Raw genomic sequence first — 8,791 nt, 5'->3', positions numbered from 1 at the left:
GGACGGCTTCGGCAAACTACTTGAAAAGCTACTAGCGGACAGATTGACTGCTCACCGCATGCTGCACGGGGTGAGCGACAGGCAATTCGGTTTTAGGCCGGGCCGATCGGCATCTGATGCAATCGCCCTAGCGGCCGAGGTCTGTGGCTCAGGCCCGTGTAAGTATGTTGTTGGCATCATGGTGGATATCAGTGGCGCCTTCGACAACCTGTGGTGGCCTTCGCTCTTCTCCTGCTTACGGGAGAAGGAGTGCCCAGGGCTGCTATATGGGTGTCTGAGGAGCTATTGTGAAGACCGGGAGGTATGGCTATCATCCCCTAGCGGGAAAGTCCGGAAAACTATCACCAAAGGTTGCCCCCAGGGCTCCGTGTTGGGTCCCCCATTTTAGGACATCCACATGGAGCCTCTTCTGGAAAGCTTACAACAGAGCGAAGATGTGCTAGAGGTGATAGCTTACGCCGACGACCTCCTCCTGCTGGTTGGCGGCCGAAGTCGCGAGGACATAGAGCCAAAAATACAGAGAGCAATAGACATACTGCAACTATGGTGCCACAGGACCAAAATGACTATTTCACCAACCAAGTCGACTTACTTATTACTCAAAGGACAATTAATAAGAAACCCGACTGTGAGAATTGACGGTATACCTGTTCTTAGGAGACGAGAGACACAATACTTAGGAATCATCATCGATGAAAGGTGGAATTTCGCAAAGCACATAGAAACCGTGACCCAGAAAGCACTACAATCACTAAATAATCTGATTACCATAGAACACAAGAGATTTCACCTCCCGCCTCAATTAATTAAACTCTACCATAACAGTATACTGACATCAATAGTGGGTTACGGCTCGGGAGTCTGGGCTCACAGGCTCACGAGGGTGGTGCCTGCTGTGACGGTGAGGAGAGTACAAAGAAATATGATATTAAGGTCCGTGGGAGCTTACAGAACATCCCCAGGAGGAGCCCTGTTAATCATAATGGGACTCTGTCCCCTAGATATAAAGATTAGGGAACAGGCAGCTTGGTACTGGGTAGAAAAGGGGGTTGTCACCAAGGTAGAAGAAATTATAGGAGCACCAGTCAGGGACAAAGGTGAGATTAGGGAAAGAGGGGTAAACCTATGGCAGGAAATATGGGAATCGGATGAAACTGGTAGAAGAACCTTTCAGTTCCTACCAGATGTAAGGGACAGATTGAAAATGAAGTACTTTAAGCCAACTCGGGGATTGTTCCACTTTCTCACCGGTCATGGCCCCTATCCGACATATCTTTGTCGGTTTGGGAAAAAGGCTACGCCTGCGTGTGACTGTGGCGCACTGGAGGGTACTCCTGACCATGTGGTTTATGAGTGCCCCCTTTTCGATGATGTAGCCGGGACATTGAGACGACAACTACCTAGCACAAACACCTATGACCTTTTAAGACAGGAGGAGACATTTCACAGACTAAATACATTGGCAAACGAGGTATCACAGAAAGTTCTGACAACTTTTTTGAGAGACCTTCATGATTAAGTAAATAGACAACACTGAATGCGACCACCGCCCCAATCCCATACCGCCGGTTCGTGGACAGGTCGACTTTATAGTTGGAATCCGCCACGACCAGGACCAGGGGGACTGGGGCAAATCCTGATCAAGACAACGCACCGATAATGACATAGATTAGAAAGTAGACGTAGTTAATTAGAATAGGATAGTAAGTTAGGAACCTGCAGCGATAATTTAACCCTTGCCTGCCCTGTGCCAGGGGCTCGCTCATAGGGATTAGCTCTATGAGCAGGGCATCAAGTAGGTTTATATCATTAACTGGCACAATTGTAACGCTGCAGGCAGTTAGTATTAACCAGTAGTAGTAACTAGAAATTATGCTAGCTAGTAAACTAAGAAGTAGTCTGCCTAGTTGAAATCGTAGAACTGTCTGTAGTTAAGAAAAATGTATAGCTGCTATTGTAAATTTAGAAATGTAGGAACCACTAATCATTAAGGTGGTGGGTCATTATTGTATAACTATTATGGAAAGAAATAAAGATTTAAAAAAAAAAGTAGAAACATATGAATTACTTACGTTCTGCGCATATCTACAGCAAACAATGTCTGTGTCTACCGCAAACTCTTTATGACGGTTAAAGGTGGTGTTGATCTAGAAAACACAGAACGCCGTGAATCTCTTCAGAAACATGAACATAACCATATCCACGTGAGCACGGTTACGTACGAGGTTTGGTTTATTGTGAATCCGCGTGCGAGCTCTCGACAGCATCAGCACAAGATTGGTTCAAATGGCCCTGAGCACTATGGGACTTAACATCTGAGGTCGTCAGTCCCCTAGAACTTAGAACTACGTAAACCTAACTAACCTAAGCACATCACACACATCCATGCCCGAAGCAGGATTCGAACCTGCGACCGTAGCGGTCGCGCGGTTCCAGACTGAAGCGCCTAGAACCGCTCGGCCACACCGGCCGCCCAGCAGAAGACTGGCATTCCTAAAACCGGGGTATATAGGATTCTAACGCATCTCTGGTTGAATCATTATCATGTACACTTATATTAAGAGCTGCATGGGAACGACTTTCAGAATTACGTCCAATTGTGTCAGTGAGAACAGCGGTAAATCATCGACGGATCGAATTTCTTCTCCGATGTTCTTGTTATCGATGTATGTTCCTTCTCGTCAAAAGACAGGTAAGCACGAAAAACATTACTTCATTTGTCCAGTGAAACCCTCGATGGTTTGCCCGCATCTCGTGGTCGTGCGGTAGCGTTCTCGCTTCCCACGCCCGGGTTCCCGGGTTCGATTCCCGGCGGGGTCAAGGATTTTCTCTGCCTCGTGATGGCTGGGTGTTGTGTGCTGTCCTTAGGTTAGTTAGGTTTAAGTAGTTCTAAGTTCTAGGGGACTGATGACCATAGCTGTTAAGTCCCATAGTGCTCAGAGCCATTTGAACCAACCCTGGATGGTTTAGAGAGGTGGAATATCAGTGTCAATGGAGAGTTAATGTCTGATGTGTAGTGGCAGGTAGCCTACTACAACAACTATTGTCCCTTATTTCATCAATGGTGGTCTAAACAGCAAGGCATATGTCAACTTTCTCACACAAATTCTTCCTCGTACTTTGGATGAAGTGCCGCTGTGAAACAGAATGGTTGTGTGGGTATCAGAACTATGGGTGTGTAGTGCATGATGCCTTGCGTGCACGTTGTGTTCTGGAGGGAAGGTGTTCTGCCAGGAGAATTGATCGTGGAGAAAAGGGGGATTGGCCTGTTCGGTCTTCTGACTTAAGTTTTCTAGTTTTTTATGGATATGCACGATAGGCATCTATCGCGGTATTATAATAACTCCCGAGGACATTCAGAAACATATCGTTTTCATAAATAATTAGTTAATAAAAATGTACAATCTCTTAACGTAATACAGACACATTCACATGAAGTAGCTCACAAATATTCCATTTGTTATCTGCGCGCTCTGTAAGTTTCGTGTTATCACAGTAATTAGCATTTCTTTTAGAGGTTACAGCTGTAGCATCATCTCTACCAGCAGTTTGATACTCATAATCATCTCCTTCTTTTTCTTCTTCTTCTTAAGCATTTTCACTGCCATCATCTTGGCTGCTTCAGAGCCCTGCTGTGGTTTGCTCTTCAGTTTCTTCCACAGCTGTCTCTAATTGTTTTCTCTATTCAGTATGTAATATTTATTCGTAATTCCAGTTTTAGGGAATGGTGTTCAGAAGTTTCAGTGCCACTGGACATGCGATAAAAATATGAGGGGCAACAAAAAAGTTTCCATTTGGGGGCGTTGTTACAGCGTATACGAAACGTAGCGGGAATCCGATGCGGGTTTTCGATGTTTATGCGGCAAATCTTGAAACGTGAAATCTGGTATCATTATTACCAAATGCGTCCAAATAGGGTAACCGTGCTGATGTTCTTATCTTGGCTGCCGAAGGACAGATAGCGGTAGACGTCCATCGGAGAATGAAGTATGTGTGTGGGGCAGCAGGTCTGTCGAGAACCAGCTGCGACAAGAGGGACTGCTGGTTCATGGTAATGCGCGTCCCCACATCGCAAGTGTCGTAAGGCGGAATTTACAGCAACTCAAATGGGGGACACATTCGAGCACCCGCCCTGCGCTTCTGGTCTCTCCCCGCTCTCGGTCCCATAAAAGACGTCTCGAAAGGTCGACGATTCCTTGTCGGACGAAGATGTGCAGCAACAGACACGATGTTTCGTCAGCGGGTGACTTCAACCTCGTGCGTCAGCGGGATGGATGCCTCAGTGCTCACGGCAATTTTACCTGTTTGGCATACCGGTTCTGGACTGTACTGCCTTCGAACGGAAACATTTTGATAGCCCCTTATATATTAACTTAGGAAAGAGACGATAGACAGCTAAGTTGGGTTGGGGTTGGGTTGTTTGGGGAAGGAGACCAGACAGCGAGGTCATCGGTCTCATCGGATTTGGGAAGGATGGGGAAAGAAGTCGGCCGCGCCCTTTCAGAGGAACCACCCCGGCATTTGCCTGGAATGATTTAGGGAAATCACGGAAAACCTAAATCAGGATGGCTGAACGCGGGATTGAACGGTCGTCCTCCCGAATGCGAGTCCAGTCACAGCTAAGTCTTCCAATTCAGATGCTTCATTTGTCTTCTCTCACTTATCTTTGTGTATATTGTGCCCAACAACAAACATAAAGGACTATCCTCCATCATTCCAATTCAAAAATGAACATGGGGAAATTGCCCATACCACCGAAAACTGTGAAATTCTTGCAAAATACTTTTCTAAATTACTGAATTGTGAAAAGCCTGCAAAAAATTTGAGTTCCATCACACACAACGGAACCCAGACTCAAAGCCACCAAGTTTACAGGAGATTAAAGAGATAATTCAGTCACTGAAAAATAATAAAGCATCAGGAAAAGATCAAATCATCGCAGAATTATGGAAAAATGCAGGAGAAAATCTTATTGCAAAACTCAAAGAAATTATACATGAAATCTGGAAAACTGAAAAAAATCCCCACAGATTGGAAGACAGCAATCATACATCCTCTGTACGAAAAAGGAAGCAAAACAGACCCCAAGGAAGTAAAACAGACCCCAACAACTATCGTGGAATCTCTTTATTGTCAATAACATACAAAATTCTGTCTAAAGCCCTAATAAACCGCGCAGAACCTCAGCTGGATTCAAAATTAGGCGAATACCAAGGTGGATTCAGAAAAGGTCGATCATGTGTAGAACAAATTCTTAACTTGAAAAACTCAATGAAATATTTGCATAGTACTTCAAACAAAAGTTATGTCATCACGTTTGTCGACTTTAAAAAAGCATGTGACAGTATAGACCGAGAATCCCTTTTTGAAGTAATAGCAGAATTTGGACTAGATCAAAAGACAACAAACATCATAAAAGAAACACTCACGGAGACCAAATCCAAAGAAAAATTTATGGCAGAATTTGAAATAGACACAGGAGTACGACAAGGGGATGTACTGTCCCCAGTGCTCTTCAATTGTGCTCTTGAAGAAGTTGTTAGGGAATGGAGAAAAGCAGGTGCACCAGCACACAGACTGGGACCAAGACGTAAGGGCATAGAATTAGACTGTTTAGCATTTGCTGATGACATGGCACTGATCGCACAAGACATTACCGATGCACAGAAACAGCTAGAATTATTACAAGAGCAGGCAGCAAAAATAGGATTACAGATTTCATTTGCAAAAACAAAATTTATGACTGACATCAAAGATGCACCTTCTGATCTCAAAATTGCTAATAACTACATGTCTCGAGTAAAAGAATTTGAATATTTAGGTGAATGGATTGCAGAAAATTGTAATGAAAAGAAATCTGTCAGATCAAGAGTCCAGAAAATGGAGACGGCGTTTCAGTTAACATAAAACATTTACAACAAAAAGAGTCTCTCGTGGAACTGCAAAATACGACACTAAACAACAGTAATTAAACCCGAAGCTCTCTACGCATTTGAGACACTAAACCTTCAACACAGAACACTAAAAGAGGAATTAGAAGTGAAAGAACGTAAAATAATGAGGAAAATCCTAGGACCAAGAACTAAAGATGGTGTGCATTATCCAAAACCCAATGCAGAAGTATATAAAAATATCTCCAAAATAACAGACACAATGCGCATGAGAAGAATCCAATTCATTGGGCATTTAGAAAGAATGGACTCAAACAGGTTAAAGCACAAAGTCCATATATTTTTAAAGAACAAAACTACAAGACGGAACTGGTACAAACAGACGGAAAAAGACCTGAGAGAATTAGGGTCTCGAAATTTACATGATTGAAATGCAATCAGAAAAATCACAAACACACGGGGTTTTGAGGAAGAAGAGAGGAAAACTAACCGACAAACGTGGTCTACGCAACGAAAACTAGCCCATTCGTTGTTTATGAAGGAATACTGGGCGAAAAGGAAGGCCAACAAATGTTGATTACGTGTGGTCCTAAAGTGATCCATCCGCAAAGAAGAAGAAGAAGAAGAAGAAAGAACATCAAATTCCCTCGAGCAAGCATCCAGCAGTATCTAACCAGACAGAAACTCCAATAGCGGCATTCTTATTTCTTCTTTTTTCTCCTTCTTTTGCCTTTTTTCCCCTCCACCTCATATTTTCATTAGTTCCAGTTCTGAGATATATTTTGTACACTTTTGCCTATAGTTAGCGTCTTTCGTCAGCAGTCGTGCCTGGGTTGCAATGTATACACTATAGCCCGGATATGATCGCTCTTCCTCGTCACTGTTGAAGTAATGCTTGCTTGTAATCCACTTCAGGAGGCAGTACTGGAAGCAGCGGTAAATTCTTCCATCTAGCGCCTGGACCCGTGTATCATTGTCCATGATGACCAGTTTGAACACTTCTGAATGTTGTGAGGTCATCATTGGCACATCTCGATCGATACGAGAACAAATAAAAAAACCACTCCGTCTTCAGGTCACGAGTGGCCTACCAGGGCCATCCGACCGCCGTGTCATCCTCAGAGGAAGATGCGGATAGGAGGGGCGTGGGGTCAGTACGCCGCTCTCCCGGCCATTATGATGGTATTCTTGACCGAAGCCGCTACTATTCGGTCGAGTAGCTCCTCAATTGGCATCACGAAGCTGAGTGCACCCCGAAAAATGGCAACAGCGCATGGCGGCTGGATGGTCACCCATCCAAGTGCCGGCCAGGCCCAACAGCGCTTAACTTCGGTGATCTCACGGGAACCGGTGTATCCACTGCGGCAAGGCCGTTGCCTACGAGAACAAATACAACCCCTGAAATGTGCCACAACTTGCGGTTAAGCATCTGTCAGCTCAGAAATAAGTTTTACTGTTGCTTGTTATCGAGCACGTAGCAGTGGTTAATGTGGAGCATTCACATGTGGTCGATCGCGAACTCCCTGTCGAAGAAAGCTAAGTAATGTATTGAATTTTATAGTCGCGTTCCGGAAGAATACTGAGCAGGTCCTAGGTTGAAGCATTGGTGAAAGTTAATGTTTTACTCGAATATCGTGACATGATTTTATGACTTTGATTCAATAATAGCTTTCGACAAAGGAAATAATAAACTAATAGTAATATCTTAATCCATTGAACTTTATGAACTTCATGCCATCAATTATCAAATATTACTAGTGATGAAACAATTCATCACCGAGACGAAGAGTAACTGTTAATGAAGAGAGGCAATATGGTTGGTGCCTTGAATGTTCTACCTTTTTTGTACCTACTGTGTACTGTAGTACCATTTATTATTTATTTATTTTATTTTACGTGTCCAGCACTTAGATAATACAAAGTACTGTCAGGCAAGGGGCTTGTCCGCTCGATTCTTGAGTATTGTTCATCTATCTGGGATCCTTACCAGATAGGACTGATAAAAGAGATAGAGCAGATCCAACCAAGAGCAGCACGTTTCGTCACGCGATCGTTTAGTCTGCACGAGAGCGTTACGAAGATTCTCAACAAACTCCATTGACAGATGTTACAAGAGAGACGTTGCGCATCACGCAGAGATTTACTACTGAAATTTCGAGAGAGCGCTTTCCAGGAAGAGTCGGTTAATAACATATTACTTCCTCCCACATACGTCTCGCGTAATGACCGTGAGGAGAAAATTCGAGAAATTAAAGCCAGTACAGAGGTTTACCGACAATCATTCTTCCCAAGCGCTATTCACGAGTGGAACAGGATTGGAGGTCACAGTTAGTAGTACAAAATGTACCCTCCGCCACACACCATTAGGTGGTTTGGAGAGTATGCTGTAAATGTAAATGATCTGTTAGGCCGACCGTAAGCTGCAGAATTCCGCTGTCTTGATGGCCTTATCGCTTGCTGCATATACGTAGACGTTCTATCGTGCAAGGATCGGGCGGGTTTCCGCAGACGTGGAGATGTTGTGGACACTGCGGGTCACCATACTCACAGGACTTCCTGAGGCTCACCTTGCATCGTGACACTGCTGCCCCTAATCGGTTTAATGCTTTCCACGTCACATACAGCCACTGGAAGCGCGCGGCAGGTTTCTCTTTGGTGATCTCCACAACCCTTTAGGTTCATGAATTTCGCCATTGCTCTATTCGAAGAGTCTGAGGCGCTGATGGAGCTGCTGACATTGTGCGCACGAAGCTTCTCCTTAACCTCAACCTAAATTTTTCTGATTCATGTCCAAGCAGGGGTTGCCTGGGACCGATTTTCTACTTTTTTTCCATTTAAACGACTGTTCTGCTGATGTCTGGTGGCGTAGCCATAATCCAATAAATTTTGGTGACAGGAGT

At 44.2% G+C, this 8,791-nt stretch overlaps 1 pseudogene; it reads right to left on the bottom strand.

The window, feature by feature from the left end:
- Nucleotides 1-7,152: 7,152 nt before the first annotated feature.
- On the bottom strand, nt 7,153-7,269 carry LOC124709451 (annotated as a pseudogene).
- Nucleotides 7,270-8,791: the final 1,522 nt, after the last annotated feature.

The sequence above is a fragment of the Schistocerca piceifrons genome, chromosome 7 (genome assembly GCF_021461385.2).
Source record: "Schistocerca piceifrons isolate TAMUIC-IGC-003096 chromosome 7, iqSchPice1.1, whole genome shotgun sequence".
Lineage (NCBI taxonomy): Eukaryota > Metazoa > Arthropoda > Insecta > Orthoptera > Acrididae > Schistocerca > Schistocerca piceifrons.
Note: the sequence above shows the minus strand (reverse complement) of the source record. Positions and strands in the feature narration are given on the sequence as shown.